This window comes from Danio rerio, chromosome 8 (assembly GCF_052040795.2).
Source record: "Danio rerio strain M-AB ecotype USA chromosome 8, GRCz13ab, whole genome shotgun sequence".
Taxonomy (NCBI): domain Eukaryota; kingdom Metazoa; phylum Chordata; class Actinopteri; order Cypriniformes; family Danionidae; genus Danio; species Danio rerio.
Genome location: NC_141028.1, coordinates 23,356,645 through 23,380,549, shown reverse-complemented (window position 1 = coordinate 23,380,549; position 23,905 = coordinate 23,356,645). Strand labels below are relative to the sequence as shown.

General features: G+C 32.4%; 1 long non-coding RNA gene across 7 annotated transcripts in view; it reads right to left on the bottom strand.

The window, feature by feature from the left end:
• Positions 1–23,905, bottom strand: part of LOC137490314 (uncharacterized) — an 80,700-nt gene that overhangs the window by 36,684 nt on the left and 20,111 nt on the right. For 3 of the 7 annotated variants that reach the window (XR_015497846.1, XR_015497847.1, XR_015497849.1), the window contains 2 exons: positions 18,535–18,679; positions 14,877–14,965 (listed from right to left, as the gene is read on the bottom strand). This is a non-coding gene — a long non-coding RNA (uncharacterized LOC137490314). Of the gene's footprint in view, positions 1–14,876; positions 14,966–15,139; positions 15,291–15,687; positions 15,742–18,534; positions 18,680–23,905 lie in introns of those variants that run through there. The other 4 variants (XR_015497845.1, XR_015497848.1, XR_015497850.1 and 1 more) reach the window with 2 other exon arrangements.

Genomic DNA, 23,905 nt, shown 5'->3' with positions numbered 1-23,905 from the left:
GATTTTAACCAGATTCTCCAAACCTAATTTAAATAGGAATGTTGGGTGTTTTACAACAGGGTGTCCTGCACCTCTACCTAAGACCCATGTGGTGGAGGTCAGAAAAGGTTCAGCACAGAAAAAAACAACCACTCAATAATATACAAATTATCTATGGGTACTTTTTTTCCTTTAAATGTTATTTCCTTATCACTTGGTAATTCTAAATAAAATCTGATTGGGGGTAAACATTCCTGATTAGAAATAAACAAAATACTGTTTTAAAGTTAAATGATGTTTTATTGTTAAAGTGTGTTAAATGCTACGTATAGTTAATGACTTTACGTAAGTCAAGTTCCTAGCGGTCAAAGTGTTAAAAATATGTCTAAAGTGTTTTTACAAGGTCACTTTGTCTAATGTAAATACAAACACACACACACACACACACACACACACACACACACACACACACAGACACACACACACACACACACACACACACACACACACACACACACACACACACACACACAAATACGTTTCACTGATAAATACATTTATAACCGCACATAACAAATCACAGAAATGTGAAAATCCTAGAAACAAACAAAAAAAACATATTGGCTGTAGAATGTAAAAATGTTGGCTGTCATGGTATTCCATTACATGATTACAACTGCGGTAAGTGATACTTAAAAAACCTAATGAAACATTTACATTCATATTATTACAAATGTTTTCAAAATTTCAGACATGCTAAAATCAGTTTGAAAGTTCATAACTAAAAAAAAAAAAAAAAAAGTGTAAAAAACAAACTAAAATGACAAACATTCTGCTCTTGGACAAAAACCACATTTAAAAATCACACGTTCCTTATACAGGATTTAGTTTAACATACAACAAAATGTAGATGCATTTAGAATGTAAATCCACTTATCATAATTTGTTGTGTTGATTTGTGAACAATGTTTTACTTGTTTTACTAGATTTAGTTTATGCACTAAGATCACGTACAGTAAAGTTTTACACATTTAATGTTAACCTGTATGTTTTTAAGGTGAAGACTTCTCACTAACATATGGATTTTTTATGAATGCTGCATAACATTTTACCTTAGAAAGGATTTTTGAATGTTTGACTATGTTTTTTTATGACTAGCATATACGTTTAAAATAATTTACCTGCAGAGAATGCAATTTTGTTTGTCTCACTCAGAACACAAAATATTATGTTTAGACCAATGTTTCACACTCACCAAAAGAAAACATGACATCAGTTTCAGTCTGAGAGTTTTGCCTCATCATGCATTTTACATTTGCATCAATGTATGTTTTCAACATTTAACAAAGCATTAAAAAGCTGTATGGTTTAAAGATGTTTTAAAGTTTTCTATAAACCTCTAGAGAGAAAGAGTGTCAAATTGACATTTTTTGTCTGTTTAAATCATTGCAAATAGATTTTGTACCATCTCTGTTAGAATTTTAAGAACATTAACAATACATGAACTTTTTGGTAAAGATACATTTCAAACATAATATTTATATTTGTACACGTCTTTGTAAAATTCATTAGCCCAAGTCACTAAGAATGAGAGTAAAACAACAAAAGTGATGTTTACTACTTGCAGAAAAACATCAAATCTAATGTATAAATAATTTGTTTGTAAATACATATTTTATAATGAATTTATTTGTTTTAACTTGGTTTGTAGTCGATTGTTACTATTATTGCAAAAACGTACTTATTGCAAAAGTACGATGAACACATTTTATTTACAAACACTATTGAATAACTTGTTTGACTGAACTTTTGTTTTGACAAACATCCATTTAAACGATTCTCTCTGAAGAAAACCCCCATAACATTTAAGTATGTTTTAGTATCACTCTTTTTATATACATATCAAATACTTTGACTTAACTCATGCAATAGTTCTTTTTACACTTTTTAACACAAAATATCTACTTTTTGCATAAATGATAGAATTGTTTGTAAGTTTTTTATCACTGAGCGACCAGCGTGTTTTACACATGTAAGTTTTTCTTAAATCTATGATGTTAAACTATACAATGATGATTCTTCATAATAGGTTTTACATTTTTGTGTTTCTACAAAAAGTGTTTCTACAAAGTGTGCACTAAGTCTATACTACGATTTCTCTTCTCAACTTTAGTGACATTTTTTTATTATAATTGCAATATTTCAGCTTTTTTTAAGCAATCCTGTTTTTTATTTGTTGGTGTAGTTTTCAGATGGCTAAACTATTAGCTTTGACAATAGTTTGAAAGTAAAAGTGTGTAGGATTCTTTTAGATTATCTTTTTGTATACAAAAGTTACAAACACAATGATGCATCAACATGTAAAAGTAAATGATACGGTTGTTTGTTTGTTTGTTTGTTTTTCTGATACAAATATATTATGACAACTGCTTGTTGTTGTATTGGTCTTAAAATAGATCCACTTTCATTTTCTACAATTACTTGTAGTAGGTTAACATATTAGTTTGAAAGCCTAACAAAGATGACAAGCATAGCATTTGCAATTTTTAAAACATGTTGATTATTCTTACTTGATTTTTACCATATATTTCATTTTGAGATTTCACCAAAACACATTAGGTACTGTAAAGTAGCTTTTACACGTTGTTTAACAAACATAAGTGAACCATTTTGTAATTGAGATAAACTTGTTTACCACTCTTCTGTTCTCTGACTCTCTGCACAAGTACATTTTTTCTCACGTAACAAACCAGACCCCCAAAATGTAGCTTGAGTTTTTAGTTGTACATGCTTTTAGTTTTGTTCATGCTGTTTTGCCACAAGGTTTTCTTTTTTAACATTGTGTTCTTATTGCGTTGCTCAATTTAAAAGGTAGAATTTTATACTTTTAATATTTTAAAACTTTTAATAAAGCTTTCTGCTATTTTTTACCTTAACACCTTAATTCATACCTGAGTTTTTAACTTAAGATTTTTTCTTACCATAAAATACAAAACAATACAAAACAAAAACCATTTCATTGTCGCTTTTTCATTATATAAGACATTTAAAATTAAAAAATAAATAAATAAATAAATAAATGGAAAAAGAATACGACAATTTGAAAACAATTTGATTGGACAGCCAAAATAACACCCACTCTGGTGAGAAACGCCTCTTTTATCCAGATACAGATTTGTCCAGAGCAAGTAGAGGCCTCAACCAACAACGACTATCTTTTTTTTCTCTACACACTTCATTACAGCTTTCTATACCTATTTTCGACAACACCAAGACTACTACCCGAAGTTGAATGAAGAATTCAAACAAAGCTTCTTTAAGCAAAGTCATTGGAGCCATTGCGGATTGAAGACTCAAGACTACTACAATCATTCAACCCAATTTAAGAAAAATAGCTAGAAATAGCTAAACTTTTTGTCACCTTTTCTGACAAACCCCAAAAACCATTTTTCAATAAAAAAGTGATGGAATGTAACTGTCCCTTGGAGTTCTGGCAATGCTGTCCATGAGAATTTTGATTGTGAGTGCAAAGTAGGTGTGAAGTCAAAAACTTCATGGATTGTATGTTTAAACAATATTACAGTTTTTTTTTTTATACATCATCGATGCAGCCTGTGATTTAAATCATGATTGTACGGGGGACACCAAACGTGTGACGAATTTCAAGATTTTGTCCGTATCGGACAAATTCATGGTCCGATACAACAAGTCAACTGGTCAACGTGTAAATTTGCAGCAATGAAACAATTTGTGCAAGCATTAGAAAACTTATGAATGTGTTGTCTGAATTTAGCAATAAGTTTATGTAACAAATCACTACTGTTATGTAACAAAAAACTACTGTTAGGATGTTAAAAGGATGGTGGTTTTAATTCTTATTTCTCTAACAATGTAAGAGACCTATTATTTTTATTACTGTAACTACTGTTAGTATACCATGTTTTGGTCTGAACATAAGAATGTATAATCAACAGTATTTGTTGATTTGATGACTTATTTTGAAATAAAACATTCAATGAATTTCCATTTTGTCTAAGTTCTTTTAAGTTTTATCCAAGTTTTATTATTCCAATATTATTATTATTCTAATTTTAACTAATTTTAACTTTATTTATTTATTTATTTTTTAATTTTAAATGTCTTATATAATGAAAAAGTGACAATGAAATGGTTTTTGTTTTGTATAGTTTTGTATTTTATGGTAAGAAAAAATCTTAAGTTAAAAACTCAGGTATGAATTAAGGTGTTAAGGTAAAAAATAGCAGAAAGCTTTATTAAAAATTTTTAAAATATTAAAAGTATAAAATTCTACCTTTTAAATTGAGCAACGCAATAAGAACACAATGTTAAAAAAGAAAACCTTGTGGCAAAACAGCATGAACAAAACTAAAAGCATGTACAACTAAAAACTCAAGCTACATTTTGGGGGTCTGGTTTGTTACGTGAGAAAAAATGTACTTGTGCAGAGAGTCAGAGAACAGAAGAGTGGTAAACAAGTTTATCTCAATTACAAAATGGTTCACTTATGTTTGTTAAACAACGTGTAAAAGCTACTTTACAGTACCTAATGTGTTTTGGTGAAATCTCAAAATGAAATATATGGTAAAAATCAAGTAAGAATAATCAACATGTTTTAAAAATTGCAAATGCTATGCTTGTCATCTTTGTTAGGCTTTCAAACTAATATGTTAACCTACTACAAGTAATTGTAGAAAATGAAAGTGGATCTATTTTAAGACCAATACAACAACAAGCAGTTGTCATAATATATTTGTATCAGAAAAACAAACAAACAAACAAACAACCGTATCATTTACTTTTACATGTTGATGCATCATTGTGTTTGTAACTTTTGTATACAAAAAGATAATCTAAAAGAATCCTACACACTTTTACTTTCAAACTATTGTCAAAGCTAATAGTTTAGCCATCTGAAAACTACACCAACAAATAAAAAACAGGATTGCTTAAAAAAAGCTGAAATATTGCAATTATAATAAAAAAATGTCACTAAAGTTGAGAAGAGAAATCGTAGTATAGACTTAGTGCACACTTTGTAGAAACACTTTTTGTAGAAACACAAAAATGTAAAACCTATTATGAAGAATCATCATTGTATAGTTTAACATCATAGATTTAAGAAAAACTTACATGTGTAAAACACGCTGGTCGCTCAGTGATAAAAAACTTACAAACAATTCTATCATTTATGCAAAAAGTAGATATTTTGTGTTAAAAAGTGTAAAAAGAACTATTGCATGAGTTAAGTCAAAGTATTTGATATGTATATAAAAAGAGTGATACTAAAACATACTTAAATGTTATGGGGGTTTTCTTCAGAGAGAATTGTTTAAATGGATGTTTGTCAAAACAAAAGTTCAGTCAAACAAGTTATTCAATAGTGTTTGTAAATAAAATGTGTTCATCGTACTTTTGCAATAAGTACGTTTTTGCAATAATAGTAACAATCGACTACAAACCAAGTTAAAACAAATAAATTCATTATAAAATATGTATTTACAAACAAATTATTTATACATTAGATTTGATGTTTTTCTGCAAGTAGTAAACATCACTTTTGTTGTTTTACTCTCATTCTTAGTGACTTGGGCTAATGAATTTTACAAAGACGTGTACAAATATAAATATTATGTTTGAAATGTATCTTTACCAAAAAGTTCATGTATTGTTAATGTTCTTAAAATTCTAACAGAGATGGTACAAAATCTATTTGCAATGATTTAAACAGACAAAAAATGTCAATTTGACACTCTTTCTCTCTAGAGGTTTATAGAAAACTTTAAAACATCTTTAAACCATACAGCTTTTTAATGCTTTGTTAAATGTTGAAAACATACATTGATGCAAATGTAAAATGCATGATGAGGCAAAACTCTCAGACTGAAACTGATGTCATGTTTTCTTTTGGTGAGTGTGAAACATTGGTCTAAACATAATATTTTGTGTTCTGAGTGAGACAAACAAAATTGCATTCTCTGCAGGTAAATTATTTTAAACGTATATGCTAGTCATAAAAAAACATAGTCAAACATTCAAAAATCCTTTCTAAGGTAAAATGTTATGCAGCATTCATAAAAAATCCATATGTTAGTGAGAAGTCTTCACCTTAAAAACATACAGGTTAACATTAAATGTGTAAAACTTTACTGTACGTGATCTTAGTGCATAAACTAAATCTAGTAAAACAAGTAAAACATTGTTCACAAATCAACACAACAAATTATGATAAGTGGATTTACATTCTAAATGCATCTACATTTTGTTGTATGTTAAACTAAATCCTGTATAAGGAACGTGTGATTTTTAAATGTGGTTTTTGTCCAAGAGCAGAATGTTTGTCATTTTAGTTTGTTTTTTACACTTTTTTTTTTTTTTTTTTAGTTATGAACTTTCAAACTGATTTTAGCATGTCTGAAATTTTGAAAACATTTGTAATAATATGAATGTAAATGTTTCATTAGGTTTTTTAAGTATCACTTACCGCAGTTGTAATCATGTAATGGAATACCATGACAGCCAACATTTTTACATTCTACAGCCAATATGTTTTTTTTGTTTGTTTCTAGGATTTTCACATTTCTGTGATTTGTTATGTGCGGTTATAAATGTATTTATCAGTGAAACGTATTTGTGTGTGTGTGTGTGTGTGTGTGTGTGTGTGTGTGTGTGTGTGTGTGTGTCTGTGTGTGTGTGTGTGTGTGTGTGTGTGTGTGTGTGTGTGTTTGTATTTACATTAGACAAAGTGACCTTGTAAAAACACTTTAGACATATTTTTAACACTTTGACCGCTAGGAACTTGACTTACGTAAAGTCATTAACTATACGTAGCATTTAACACACTTTAACAATAAAACATCATTTAACTTTAAAACAGTATTTTGTTTATTTCTAATCAGGAATGTTTACCCCCAATCAGATTTTATTTAGAATTACCAAGTGATAAGGAAATAACATTTAAAGGAAAAAAAGTACCCATAGATAATTTGTATATTATTGAGTGGTTGTTTTTTTCTGTGCTGAACCTTTTCTGACCTCCACCACATGGGTCTTAGGTAGAGGTGCAGGACACCCTGTTGTAAAACACCCAACATTCCTATTTAAATTAGGTTTGGAGAATCTGGTTAAAATCTGGAAAACTTTAGTTAAAAAGAAAAGTTAGTTTTATACTGTTTTTAAATAATATCTCTTGCTATGAATTGTTTAACTTAGTTCATTTTTTATTTTAAAAACATTTTTTGTTCTTCATTTTGTTTTAGATGTCCTGTGTTTTTAATAGTTTAAGAATAAGTTAAGCTTTTTGCCTTTTTGTTCCAAAAACACTAAATCGCACTTGTACTGTTTAAACATAAACTTGTTTCTCGTTTTAGAAAATCTCTTGCTATGAAATTGTCTTAACTTAGTGCATTCTTATTTTGTGTGAATAAATTACATTGATTTATATTATTTATATAATTTGTGACAAATAATATAAATAAGTCAAATAATAATCTTACTGTGTTTTAGTAACTTTGTCATCCTGTTAAGCAAAGAACATTTGAAAATAATCATTTTAAACCAAGTACATGGTAATGTTAGTTTTGAAACATATGCTTATTTATTAAAAGTTTTATCAATTTTGTTTTAGACTTTAATTCTTTCAACATTGTTTAAACATATAACATGGCTTATATTTGAACATTCCTGTTCCTTTAGGTAGAGGTGCAGGACACCCTGTTGTAAAACACCCAACATTCTTGTTTAAATTAGGTTTGGGGAATCTGGTTAAAATCTGGAAAACTTTAGTTAAAAAAAAAGAAGAAGTTAGTTTTATTCTTTTTTTAAATAATATCTCTTGCTATGAAGTTTTTTAACTTAGTTAATTTTTTATTCTAAAAACTTTTTTTGTTCTTCATTTTATAGATGTCCTGTGTTTTTAATAGTTTAACAATAAGTTAAGGTTTTTGTCTTTTTGTTCCAAAAACACTAAATCGTATTTGAACTGTTTAAACATAAACTTGTTTCTCGTTTTAGAAAATCTCTTGCTATGAAATTGTCTTAACTTAGTGCATTTTTATTTTGTGTGAATAAATTACATTGATTTATATTATTTAAATAATTTGTGACAAATAATTAAAATAAGTCAAATAATGATCTTACTGTGTTTTAGTAACTTTGTCATCCTGTTAAGCAAAGAACATTTGTCAAGTCAAGTAATGTTAGTTTTGAAACATATGCTTATTTATTAAAAGTTTCATCAAATTTTGTTTTAGATTTTAATTCTTTCAACATTGTTTAAACATATAACATGGTTTATATTTGAACATTCCTGTCCCTTTTGGTTTTAGGGGGCAGGTTTATGGGTGTGGCTAGTGTCAGATCTCATTTCATTCAGTTTTTCATCTGCAAAGAGTGAGGACACTAACATGTGGTCTCTGTGTAAGATAAAATCTCTATTTTTCTTTAACAAAAAAAAACTTGCATTTACAACAAAGTCTGTTGAGGTTAACACCTAACACCTAACAACCTTAACAAGATTTTAATGTTAAAACATTTAAACTACATTTTTCTAATCATTATATCTTTCTTCTAAAACACTATAAGTTACACTTTTAAAAGTTTTTTTATTAGTTTTTTTTTTTATTGTGTAGTTAAAAATATTATTTTGAAAAAGCCTCTTTTCAGAAAATATTCTGCGATACCTCTGAAAAGGTTTAACACTTCTTAAATACTTTTACGAAAAACATGGATTTTGTCAGACACTAATGTGCATTAAGACTAAGGCTGTATTACTTTTTAAGAATGCCTTATCAATTTTTAAATTTTCCTAAATACTTTTTAACTGAAAAACACCTGAAACTTATTTGTTCAGCTTAAAAACTAACATATAGTTTATCTTTTCAGAAAAATCTTGTGATATCTATGAAATGGTTGAACACTTCTTAAAATGCATTATAAACACAAAACTTGTTTTGTCGTATAAACTAATGTTAAATGTGTAATTAGACTTTTGTTAAAGGTTGTTAGATTTTAAAAAAACAGTTTAACAATGATGAATACTTTGTACTTTGTGCATCTTTCCTGGGGAAAAAAAAAAACACTAAATTGTAATTATTCCTAATTATTATTATTTTAACATTTGTATTTTAATGTTTTTAATAGTTTAAAAATAAGTTAAGGTTTTTGCCTTTTTGTTCCAAAAAACACTAAATCTTATGTGTATTGTTTAAAAATAAACTTGTTTCTCTTTTTAGAAGATCTCTTGTTTTTTATTAAATGTTTGACTCATTTTAACTATATATACATCTTTTTAATGGTTTAACAATACCTTTTGTTCTAAAAAACACTAAATCGTATTTGTATTTTTTAAAAATAAACTTGTTTCTCTTTTTAGAAAATCTCTTGTCTTTTTTATTAAATGTTAACTCATTTTAACTATATATACATTTTTACTGGTTTAACATTACATTTTGTTCTAAAAAACACTCAATCGTATTTGTATTGTTTAAAAATAAACTTGTTTCTCTTTTTAGAAAATCTTTTGTCTTTTTTATTAAATGTTAACTCATTTTAACTATATATACATTTTTACTGGTTTAACATTACATTTTGTTCTAAAAACACTAAATCATATTTGTACTGTTTAAAATACACTTGTTTCTCTTTTTAGAATATCTCGTTATAAATTGTTTAACAGTATTAGTACATTATTTTAAAAACATTATTGTTTTGTCAAAAAATATATAAATTTAACTTATTTTAACTATATATACATCTTTTTAATAGTTTAACAATACCTTTTGTTCTAAAGAAACAAACCAAAAAACATTAAATCGTATCTGTAGCCTATACTGTTTTAAAAATAACCATACTTTAACGTTGTTTCTCTTTTTATATCGCTTGAAATTGTTTAACAGTCTTAAAATACTTGGTACATTTTTACTTTACAAACAATTTTAACCAGTTGGACTATAGACGTGTTGTTGTTTTTTTTTTGTTTTTTTTAATGGTTTTATGGTTTTTATGATGTAAATTAAATTACTTTGTTCCATTTTGTATTGAAATCAACGTAAAACATTTTTACTACAAGACTAAACGAATACACTACATTTAGCCTACTATAATGGCTTTGTGTCTAAGCCTATGTGTGATGAACAACTTTTCCTGAATAAAAACAACTTTGTCTTCTTACCAATACATTATTTGACACTTTGAAAACGCCAAAACGTCATTTTGAAAAAAAGAGACCTTTTTTCGGATCAAAACGCCCAGTGCTCCGTGTCACTGAAATGGAAGAAAAACGGAGAGATCTGAAATCCGAGCCGTGACGGCCGACAAGCGATAGGGCTATTCAGGCCCGGATTAAGAACTCAGGGGCCCCTGGGCACATTATCTTGTAAGGCCCCCTACCTGGCCGCACCCCTATAGTTGAATTTAAAAAATATGAATAATATAATAATTTTTAAATAAAATGAATCTATAATTTGTTGCCCACATATTTAAATAAATAATATATAGTACATATGTATTTATAGTCTGCAAAGATTTAAATTATTTTTCCAAGCATTAAATAAAAATACTAATAAAACTACATATACATATACATACATATATATATATATATATATATATATATATATATATATATATATATATATATATATATATATATATATATATATATATTATTTTTTAATATATTTTAATATATATATATATATATATATATATATATATATATATATATATATATATATATATATATATATATATATATATATATATTTTAAGGGTATTTTAGTGTATTGCTTTTACAAACTTATAAAGCATATTATTGCCATGGCATATAACGCACAATGCTTCTCCAATCCAGTTCTATGAATCTGAGTTCTATGAATCTGAGTTCTATGAATCTGAGTTCTATGAATCTGAGTTCTATGAATCTGAGTCTTTCATAATACAAACACTGGTTTACTGTCTCTCTCCTCCTCTCCCTGTATTTTCTCTACTCTTCTCGTGATGAAGACTTGATTATAAACCTAAAAGTATCCGAAATCACAGACACTATACCTCTTCTCTCCCCTCTCTCTCCTCGTCTGGGCCTTTCTCTCTCTCTCCCTCTCTCTCTCCCTTTCTGTCTGTCTCTCACACGATGAATCCAGTCCGCGCTGCGCTGCCGTTAGCCTCCTCCGCCTGGTTAATGCTAGCTACTCATCATTTAAAGTTAACGTCTTCTTCTGTACCCTCATTCTCCTGATCACGGGTCTGTTTAAAGAAGGTGTGTATGGAAAATGCCTCAATAAAGATGCCTCCTCTCCTCTTTCTCTCGCGTTTGCTAAATCCACTTGTCCACTCATTTGTGATCTATTACAGATATAACGTTGCACTACAATCCGCTCAGTTTAGTGCGGGTTATTACAAAACTGACGTTTCCGCACTTGACCAATTACAGCATTCTGTTTAGTTAAAGAAAGAAAGGCAATTTAAATATAATAATAATATTAATATGTGATCGCGATTTTTTTGCTCAGAGGAAATACAGTTGTCTGAGCAATATAGTTTTTGAAGAGAGGGAGGCGCGGCAGGCACCTATAATAAGGCTAAACATTATTAAATACCCACGAGACACTTGTGACTTTATATCACATTTGCATTATTATTAAAAAAAATGTTTCTTTCCTGTTAAAAATAAATATATTTCCAATCTGTTATGTAATGGGGGGAAAAAGTTGCACGAGTTCAACTGATGGTGGATTCGAACCGATGTTATGTTTAATCGCGTCAAAAGATGATGTCGTGTGCCTTACAAGGTGCGCCACTCCAGCTGTGTTATTTCACCGGTCCTTACTCATCTTGTCTCTATCAAACAGGCATCGATGGGCGTAAACCCTGAATAGCTTAGTCCAACTAGATGCGCTATTTGCAATTAGCCTAAAAAGACACTCCGAAATTGTCTTTTTTTCTCCCCCCTCGCAGGGGCCCCTAGTGCGCACGGGCCCCTGGGCCTGTGCCCATAAGGCCCATTGGTTAATCCGGCCCTGGGGCTATTTGATTGGGGCTGTTTCTCAATATCATGTAAGGTACACAAGTCCACCCCGGTGGTGCATCCTTTCCTTTGACTTCAGATTTTTTTTTACAAGTTTCAGAAAGTTTGAATGGGGGAACAAACTCTTGAGGACGCGATGACACCGGATAAATCTTCAAATGGGAAAGTGTAAAGTGTATAATAAAGTCATTCGCATCACGTCAGCGATCGCAATATCTTAACAAAATTATTGATCTTAATAAAATAAGACTGCTTCTTTTAATGATATTAACAGCTTAAACATATCGACACCAAAAATGTTATGGCATCGTGCATATTTATACCATCATCTTCAATGTAATGTTTATAACATTTTGTATTCATTGACAAAATATGAAACATTGTGGTTTTGACAATATGTGTTTAGTTTCACTAGACAACAGAGTGCGTGTGCGCGTATGCTTGCGTGCGTGTGTGCGTTTGCCTGTATGTCCGTCTAAGAATAAACAGGGAGATTCACTTTTAAACTGTTACAAAATAAATAATATTTCATTCTATCAAAACAAATAAAAATGTTAAATGAAAATAACACATTTATTTAAATAATAAATAAAAACATACAAAACAATCTAATCTCTTATAACAATATCATAGTATATTGTTTTTATCACATAAATTCAAATGATCATAGTTATCAAATCATTTTCAAACATAGGCCTATTATTTTCGTAAAACTTAGTAAACAAGTATTTGTGAAAAAACATTTATTTGTTTAAAATGTTTTATTAACTAGTTAAATTGTTTTAAAACATTTTGTATTTTTATTTTAAGCATTGGTTTTACCTAGAACCAACCCCCTTTCTGCCTTTTCGTGATTGGCTGGCTGAATCTGGGGGGTGTGGTTAAAGGCGGAGTTGGAGGCGGGGTTACGTGTGTCTCATTGTTTCTCACGTTTTAATCATTATGTGTTTGACATCAGGAGAGAGCGGTCGCACTTTTCACTGCTCTCGGATAAGATTTTGATTTTGAGGGTGGTACAGAGGCGGAGTTTGGGGGGCGGTGTCTTAGACTAGTTTTGTCATCATTTCTTCTCTAACAGGCAACGAGTGAGGATCTAAGTCCGGATATTCCGTAAGATCAGCTAAATCTTTTTGTTTCCTAAATTACTTCGTTTTTCTTAACATATACTTTTTTAAAAAACATTTCACTTGCAGTACTTAGGCTACAAGCTGTCGTTTTGTTTAAAACTATTCGACTCATTTTTAAAACTTAAAATGTGTTTTCATTACGTTTAAGAATTTATTTTCTTTATTTAATTATTTTTCTTAACTTTTTAAAAAATAACTTTTTTACTTGTTTCAAACTGTTTAAAGTCTATCTCAAATCTGGCTGTGTAAGTTAAGGGTCTATGTATGCGCGCGCGCGCACGGAGTTTTCACACCCGCTTTTTTGACAGCTTCCCTCTCCGGAGGGAGAGAGAGACACGGAATAAACACGGATTTCGCTCCCCGAGTCTCCGTAAGATACATCTCCGTTTCTTTAACAAATACTCTTACTAACATTATTTACTCTACTAACAGTTTAATTCTAACATCGTTTTGTTTTTTGTTTTTTAAATAATACGTTTTAACACTTTTTAACTGAACTAAACAAGAAAGAAAGAAAACGAAACAAACTGTCGGATTTTAACATGTCAAAAAACTTTCATGTGAAAATGTACACCTTTTCTTGAAATAAAAGCAACCTTTTTCCCCTCTTTCTAAACATATACACATTTAAATGTTTAAAGCACATAACTGCCCAATACACACACGCAAAAACCGTCACAATGTCACTAATAACAACGCCTTTCCCCCCCGCTACGATATCAATTTGTATTTTGATATCAAAAACATCCCTAGGTCAGAGCGGGGTGAATTAGGGGTCAGATGGCCAGGTGTCCAAGTGTCCAGATTTGGGACACGCGAGGGTGGGAGGGAAGGGGGAGGGAGGGGGGGATATTTTTATGAGGGTAATAACAATCAATCATCTTGACACAAAGTGCCCGGAAACCTCTCTCATGCCAAATATAAAATAAATCAGTTATTAGAAATAAGTAATGAAAACTATTATGTTTGGAAATGTGTTGCAATAATCTTCTCTCAGTTAAACAGAAATTGGGAATAAAAATAAACAGGGGGGGGCTAAAAATTCTGACTTCAACTGTATATATCCCTCTTTTGTGTGTGTGTGTGTCTGTGTGTGTGTGTGTGTGTGTGTGTGTGTGTGTGTGTGTGTGTGTGTGTGTGTGTGTGTGTGTCTAAAGAAATAAATAATGTCAAAGTATACGTCATTTCACTAGTTGCCAAGGAAATATTTAACAATTTACTTTCAAAACTATTGATTTAAAGTTAAAATAACTCAAACTAAAAGTACAATAAACATTTATATAAAAATGTATAGACATATTTTAAAAAATAAAGACCAAAACAAATAAACAATTAGTAAAAACAACAACTTAAAATTTTACAGTGTATTTTAAACTATTAATGACAAATAGGTAATGAAAACAAATGTTTAATGTTACTTTAACTAATATTAATGATTTAATTAAGTTTCAACTCCGTTTTTTTTTTTTACTTAATATTTTAGTCAGTTGGATTGATGCAAGTTGAGATGACTATAAAAGTTTCTTTGATGCAACTAAAAAAATTAAGCAGCAATAATTTTTTACAGTGTATATTCTGTAATATAGTTTTTTTGTCTGCCCGCCATGTTGTCATGGCTTTAACAAGACTTAACTCAAATACCATTAACTATTTTTACATATGAATATGTCATGCACATTTAAAGACAATGCATTTTTGTATTTAATTAAAAAAACTTCATACTGTACCTTTAGTATAATCAGTAGATCTGCATTCTTCATGGTGCATGAAGTTCAGCACAGCATAGATTAATGTCAAACATTCCATCAAAATGCATCTGTTTAAATACAACATAATAAAAAAACTTATATTAATGTTAGAAAATCAAGTTTTTAAACAGCCTATAACATTTCATCATTAAACTTCCCCTGTTTCACATTCATGACTGCTAAATAGTTTGACTTTATTCCGATGCTTCCAAACAGGGACATTTTGTATACTTTTTGTATACCTAAAAATCCTTGGAAAGCTCTGCCTATCTTATCTTTTAAACTTCTGAATTTGTTGTCTTCTCGGCTCCTGCAGGATGGCAGTTTTCACTTCACAATCTCAGCATGTACAGCAGGTTATCCAGGTATTTTTAAATCTGTTGACAGTGTTGCCTACAGGTAACAAGACTGCTATATTAGGAAATGGGAAATTAAGCAGTTCAGACTTTTACTTATAAAAAAATGACAGAAATGCTTTTCCCATAATAAAATAATGTCTGACAGCCTTGATTTTGAACAACTCACTTGTTTATAACCCAAAACTTTTTTTCCATGTGAACATTAGCATAGCTATTTAATACTGTCTAACTTTCAAAGCAAACCAATATGGCTATCATTTTTAACACATTAAAATGTAATACTGAATAACTGAATAATTTACTTTAACTTTATGAACAATTCAATATCCTGTAATCCATAAACAGTAACTGTAAACTGATAATATTATTTAATTACAAGTTTAATTACATTTTGTAATCAATTGACATGAAATCACTAAATGCCTACTTACACTGTAAAAAATCTTGGGTTCCACATAATTCCTTCATGTTGTCTCAACACGAATCTATTTACAAATTTAAGTGGATTGAACATAAAACAATTAAAGTGTCCCCCAAAAATGTGTGTTGCTTCAACTCATAAGTAGCTTGAACGAGCAGCAAAAGTAAATTTTTGAGTGTATCATCATGTACATAATCAGGGTTTGACATTAACACCCACCAACCCGCCAAATGAGGGTAGATTTCAGCTGTGGCGGATTAGACAGTCGCTCCCATTTGCCACTTTGGCTGGTTGAAGATCATTTTTAAATTGTAGTTTTCTTTCAAAGAAGAGTTTAACAATAAGGATCGCCCAATGAGAAGCCAGAGTGAATGATGATAATAATATCTTTGGCCGTGTGAGCAAAAAAAAAATTCAGTGAATACCAAATAAGAGAATGATCATGCATGCGGTGAGACACAGACCATCCTGACTAGGTTCTCTTTTAAATGGACTGGACAAAAAGAGATGCTCATGCATCCACAGTCCTGCTGCTTTCAAGAGCTCCAGATTTTTTAAATGTCTTTTTGTAAGAAGCAGGTTGCTTTCAGTTTAACTTTTCATGTGATCATCCTTTCAATATCGCACACGGTATGTTTTTCACCAGCTTTCTCTTACTTAGTTAATTTAGGCTAAGCATTATCTATTTTAAGTAATTATTATACAATAGTTAATTATTTTTAACCACAACCCATTTGCTCATGCTCATTGAGAAAGATCATACACAACACTAAATAGTTAAATGAATAAGGAGGCATGTGGAAATAACAAGATCTAAATCAAGTAATTTTAGCATGCCAAAGTCAAATTTGTTGCATATAAAATATATTTTCCCAACAACAAAATTGTGGCTAGTGAAAATGATGAATGGCTAGTAATGTTGGAAAACTACTTGCCAAAGTGGTTGGTGATCAAAAACGTAATGTCAAGCTGTACATAATATTAATTGATCAACTTTGTATTGAATAAATTGGTATTTTGATTAGTTACCAAGCAAATTAACTTCAAATGAAAACAATTTAAAAATGTTAATTACAATACAGTAAATAAATTAGTAATTATTTACTTATTACTATACAGACATTTTCATTCATTCATTCATTCATTCATTTTCCTTATCTTAGTCCCTTTATAGATGAGGGGTCACAGCTGAATGAACCGCCAAGCATATGTTTTACACAGCATATGCCCTTCCAGCTGCAACCCAGTAATGGGAAACACCTATACACTGTAATAAATATTATATGATCAATTAGTCCTGACAGCATATGTTTTAGGTTGTAACTTATTAAACAAAGTTAATCATGTTCTAACTTAATTTCATAAGTTATACAAGCTTTTTTTAAGTCAGTTTAACATATATAAAGTTCAATGGACTCATAAGGTTAATTTGATTCAGCTAAAAAACGTAAGGCAACCAGGATTTTTTTTACTGTGTACACTCTTACATTCAGACACATACACTACGGGCAATTTAGTTTATTCAGTTCACCTACAGCACATGTCTTTGGACTGTGAGGGAAACCAGAGCACCTCGAGGAAACCCACGCTAACATGGGGAAAACATGCAAACTTCTTACAAAAACTCCAACTGACTCAGCCAAGGCTCGAACCAGCAAGCTTCCTGCTGTGAGGTGACAGTGCTAACCACTGAGCCACCGTGTCGCCCCAAAGATGCTTTAAAAAATAAAAAAAGACAAAATCTCAACAACAAAAATAAAAAAAAATTAACTTATTTTAAAAGAACTCAATTAAAATAAAATAAAAATGGCAGAAATACTTTTACCATTCTTTACATAATGCCCAACGGTCTTTATTTTGACTCGCTCATTTGTTTATTACCCAAACATATATAAACATGTTTTTCTTTCCATGTGCAAAGATCATTTCCCTAGAGAAGCAAATAGCAACACATTTAATCGCAATCTCCTGCCCCTGTTACAAATGTCATCCTTATTTTTCATGGTTGAAAATCCAATTATTAAAGCAGCTGAAGTTATCCAACAAAGTTCATCCCGGCAACACAACAGCTTGTCTGGGTCACAGCGAGAATGGGATTTTTCAACATGCCGCTCATAATTGAATTTGCTCGTCTGATTGTCGGCTCGGGAGATCTCATCCCAGAGTTATGTCTGAATTTAGCCTATAGGAAAAACAAGTGTGACTGTTAGCGTGCCTGCCGATCGCATGATGAATTGGTAATGAGGGACACCGACGGAGTCTTTATCAGATCTTCTTGGGTGTGACTCGAAAAGGCATGATTAAATTATAGTATGCGGCTCAAATGAATGGACGCTATTGGCCTGGCCAAAACATTTAATGAATACTCATGAGCCAGGAGAGTATTTATTTATAGGTCTGTTTAAACCGGGCACATGTTTTCTGATTTATCCTGCAGGTGGAAATGATTTGAATGTAACATGCATTAATGTATTAACAGTGGAGGACCTTACAGTAAACAGCATGCAAGATCAAGTCTTATCAAGAGAAATGAGCGTGCGGTGAAGATAATTATGGTCATGCTGTGGACGTTGATCTCAACTAAGCAAAATGGGCTGTTTTGTTTGCCTTTTAATATTCAGACTCTTATCACTCACAAACAGTGTTTCCATTGCATAATTTTTCCTATTATTGTCCCCTTAAATATTCACTTTTTTCTGAATAAATAAAAAAATGCTAAATTTTTTTTAATTAAAAAAGTTTTCTAATGAAATCAACAGCAATTGTGGGGAAATATGAGTACCATTATGTTTGCTAAATATAAGATAAAGGCTCAAGACATCATATATTAAAATGAATAGCATAATAATGTGTTTACCTTGTAAAACTTCTAGAACAAATGTGGGGGTATCAAGCAGCAAACAGTGACAGTACAGCAAAGGCAGTTCAGTCAGGATTTCAGCCAAGTGCCGATGCATAAAAATCCATTGGGGTTAAATCCAATGTCCGTTTTGTTGATGCTTCTAATACAAGACAGAAAAAAGGAATGTTAAAAATAGCTACATGTACAGCTTTGGTGTGAGGCAACTGAATTAATAAAATACCTCATACATAATCTAGTTTGGATTTCATGAATGCATGAATTACTTTTTATGTGTTAGAAGCATGTTCCATAGCGTGGCAATATATTTAAGGTGGAAAAAGTTTGTTTTTGTTTCATATTCAATATGGTTGGTTATGGGGAAAGGAGCAAGGTCTCAAGTGCAGGCAAAATGGGGTTTTATTTATAATAAAATAAAATAAGGGTGAAGCAGTGGCGCAGTAGGTAGTGCTGTCGCCTCACAGCAAGAAGTTCGCTGGGTCGTTGGTTCAAGTCTCGGCTCAGTTGGTGTTTCTGTGTGGAGTTTGCATGTTCTCCCTGCGTTCGCGTGGGTTTCCTCCGGGTGCTCCGGTTTCTCCCACAGTCCAAAGACATGCGGTACAGGTGAATTGGGTAGGCTAAATTGTCCGTAGTGTATGAGTGTGTGTTTGAATGTGTGTGTGGATGTTTTCCATAGATGGGTTGTGGCTGGAAGGGCATCCGCTGCATAAAAACTTGCCAGATAAGTTGGCGGTTCATTCCGCTGTGGCAATCCCGGATTAATAAAGGGACTAAGCGGACAAGAAAATGAATGAATGAAATGAATGAAAATAACATACAACATAACATACAACAACATAACATACAACAACATACTGACAGAACGGCAGACATGAGGAGAATATAAGCAAAAATACTTCACACACAAACAGGTGAACATAATAAACTAATAATGGGTTAACTAATAATGGAGGGTGGGACAAGACAATAGGCAGGAGAGCACATGACACAAGAAAACACGACAAGCCATGTGCTCAGGTAAAACAGGACTAGAACACGCAGCCAATAACAGAACTCATCAACCACGTGTTCTCAAAGCACACTATATGTGCGTTTGACTTTATGCAGCGCAGATTGATCGAAATCTGTCTAAAAGCAGTGCATGCTGGTTAGACATTTTGTCCAGCTTGATGCTGCGCAGATGCCACATGACTGTCACATGTGGCATCAAACTACCACGACATCCCTCCGAGATCAAACGGCGGACTCAGCCGGAGCAGCATCTGAAGAGCGACTGCAAGAGCTGCGATGTCGACACTGATATTTCTAAAATAATTTATATATTTATTCGTTTACACAGAAAATTTTGAGAATGCCTTTTTGTTAAATGTTTTTGGATTAATGTGAATGTTTTTATTATCCAAAATAATTTTAATCACTTATATTATCTTTAAAATGTTTTATAATGCACGTTTTTGCATAAACCTCATGTTATTTATTGGACAATTTAATATCCCTAAACAAATGTAAACCTCTTTATAGCATATTCCAACAAGCTAGAACAGTATTAACATACCATTCAACATTTAGTAGCCTAAAGAGTAGTTTAAACTCCTAGAATTTGTACTCATTGCTTTGTTTAATAGGCCTACTCATTAATATTTATTTCCTTTTCATGTGCCCTCTTGTTTTTTCCTTATTTCTCTGATTATACTTTTTTATAGGCTACTTAATTGTCATTAATAATTGTAACTCTTTTGTTGTTGTTGTAATAAATAAATAAACCATTGATCACATCAGGTGATCTGTCATCATGCAGTAAACTACGAGCCCCGAAGTGTCCGACCTGACAGGCTCGTTTTCAACTCCGCCCTGCCTGACCTCGGCTAATCTCGTTGATTGCCGGCTGCAGCCGTGCTTTATGTCAAACACACCTTTTAGCACGTGGTGCATCTAATTATGTACCATGTGCAGAAGGTGCACAACACCAACAGAAGACTGAACGCAAGATATATGTACACAATAAAAAAAAACTCACCGTGCAGTCACACATGCAACATGCATGTTTGATCCCATCGGCAATCGAGATGCTGGAAATGAAACACCAAGCTGCAGACAGAACAGACACAAAAACCAGGACGAGAGCGCGCGTCGCAAACACGTTTAGACTTTGCGCACCCGCACCAGGCGCGAAATCACACAAATTTCTCTGCTGAAAGTCCAAACACTGAAGAGCACATCCATCAATGCGCAACTCCACAAGTCCCAAACCAAGCAAGCCAGTGGTGAGGAACAAACTTCACCAATTGACGAAAGTGGATGAAAAAAACCTTGAGAGAACCAGGCTCATTTCTCTTCTGGCCAAACTTCTTGTGCAGAGCTTCAGTCTAATGCAGGTCATATGAAGGTAACACTTTAGCTGGTCACAATTAATGCTATTAACTACTGGCTTATTACCTGCCTATCATTCAGTTATTAACTATTTAGTAGTAGTTATAAAGTATGACCTTATTCTGCATCCCTAATCCTACCCAAAACCTAAACCCAACTTCTACCTACTAACTGTAAATAAGCAGCTAATTAGTAGTTTATTAAGTTAGCATTAGTTAATGGTTTGATATTACTGTGAAATGTGACCTAAACTAAAGTGTTAGCCATAAGAAATATCATTATCAAAAGTCAAGCTGTTGCACTTCAAAAAGGATATGACAAAAAGTCATAACAACGGATGTTTTTATGTTATAGTTTTATGACTTTACACTGTCTAACATAACAACCAGGTCTTGGAAAAAGTAATAGTAAATCCATCTGAATTGAAACACTGTATTTATCCATAATCTTCTGTGCACAGGCATTCGGTCCAAAGAATCTTAATTTAGAAGAAGAATTACTTGTTATTCAATCTTTCATATCTATAACACACTCTGTTAACTTACAAATGTTTGCCATTTCTTCTGGTAATGTTTATTAAATATATTGCTGAGTATCATATGAATAACAATGAAAATATTGCCAAAGATCAGCATACAGGTATATACTGAAAACAGGAAATGGCCTTAGACAGATCCTTGAGGAACTTCATATTTGACTACTGTTAACTTGGGATGATTCCCTATTTAAATAAACAAAATATAAAATTTCATCTAGTCTTTATGAAAGATATTGTTTGGGTGGCAACAAAGGTGAGGATCCAAACGAATCTTTATTTAGACAGAATGGTTGTACATGCAAGGTTAACACAGAGACAGATGGGAGCAGGAATGTAATCTAGAGAATGGTCAGCATCGCAGGCGAATGGTCAAGGCAGGCGTCAAAACACCATTAACAGTAAAACAAAACATTGGTCAAGACAGGACAAGGACATGCTTCATAATGCTCATTTATAGTTAACAAGACTCAGCCAAGTGTGTGTGAAAGTGAGGTGTATTTAAAGTCATGGTAATCAGTCCTCACAAGCTTCAGCTGTGTGTTAGCAATCAGTGGTGATCTAGAACTGATGCATGAGGTGCATGACGGGATATGTAGTCCAGTTTGGTGGCAGATGACAGTGACAGCGAGTGTTTTGCAGTGATTTCCAAGCACTGGACCATGACAGATATAACCAAGTATAATCGGCTTAAAAATGAAAATACTATACACAAATATCTCCACAAACAACTGGTGATTCTGGAGAGTCAGTTAAATATACTCCATAACAAGCTTTATACATGATCACACACTGATCTGAGTTTTTCTGTTAAAAGAAAAAGTAAAGAATATAAATAAACAGACAGACAAAACATCATGACCACCTGCCGAAGGTGCTGTTACTTGTCAAAATGAGTCGAAAACAGTGCAAACCCACAAAGAAGGAGTAGAATCTTCAATATAGACCATCTTGCTGTAACAATCTGGCCCTTATATAAACAGCTCAGTTCTCTATTCCTGTCTATGTCTCCAGCACCCAACACACTGATAACAAGGACTTATTGTCATCTGATCAACCTAGTCATCTTGTTAGAAGTTGATCAACACTGTTTGCTTCACCTGTCACTGGTCTTAGTGTTTTCATTTATCAGTCAATATACAGTCAGAATTATTATCCCTTCTGAATTACTAGCCCCCCTGTATATTTTCTACCAAGTTGTTTAACGGAATGACATTTTTTCTCAAGGCAATTATAAACATAATAGTTTTAATGGCTAATTTCTAATAACTGATCTCTTTTTTCTTTGCCATGATGACAGTACATGATATTTTACCTCATATTTTTCAAGATACTAGTATTCAGCTTCAAGTGAAATTTTAAGGATTAACTGTCAGGGTTGGCGAGTAGGACAAATGCAGAATAGACAGGAGAACACAAAGTTTATTTAGAGGAGGGTAACAAGGCAATGCTGAAGGACAGCCCACATGATAGTGCAGGGTGAGGGCAGGAGAACAGGCAGGTGAGGAATGGAGAATCAGGACTTCAAGATGATACAGAGGGGAGTGTCTTTTGGGGGTAGAACGGGCTGGTCAGGAAAGGGGAAATTCAAAACTTCAGGCCAAGCAGTCAGTAAGTAGATAGCAGTTCCTCAGGTTTGGAACGAGGGTGGCAAAGTGACTGAACATCAATTCAGGGGGATCCACAACCAGCAGAGACTCAGCAGGCAAGTGACACAAGCAACAAAACAGGACAAGACAGCTGGGGAGGCAAGAAAATCTAAAAGAAGAGTGAGCAAAAACAAACTAGAAACTAAGTAGAAACAAGAAATATTTAAGGAGGGGGGATAGAGCTCAAGAAAAAAAAAAAAAAACAAATAAGGGACCAAATAAAACGTTCGAGGTTACTAAAGTAACCCTTCGTTCCCCGAGGAGGGGAACGGAAGCACTATAAGTGGATTTGATTGTAAAATCCACGCATTGGGAGGTTCGGTTCAGAAGCTACTCGTCTGAAAGAGTATTGAACGGGCCAATTAAGAATGAATTGGCAGCGCAAGCCTGCGCAGGTGAGCGGCATAAGCAATCAACTGAGTATATAAGCTCACCTGGCGCCAGCAGACGCTATCCTTTTTAAGCTGAAGAGACTTTCAACAGCTAAGGGACAGTCATTATGGCGACGGAGTATAGTGCTTCCGTTCCCCTCCTCGGGGAACGAAGGGTTACTTTAGTAACCTCGAACGTTCCCCTTCGGGGGGAACTTCAGCACTATAAGTGGATTTGATTGTAAAATCCACGCATTGGGAGCCCATTGAAAGCGCCATAATGACTGCACCTTACCAACACCCCCGATGAGGAGATAGTCAAGCAAGCGTGACGCACCCACATCATGGGGGGCGCGGTCCTCCAACGTGTCCCTGGCCCTAATTTATCCTACTTCAACAGAAGTTTTACGGATTTATATATATTTTTTGGGAAGTCGTGAGCA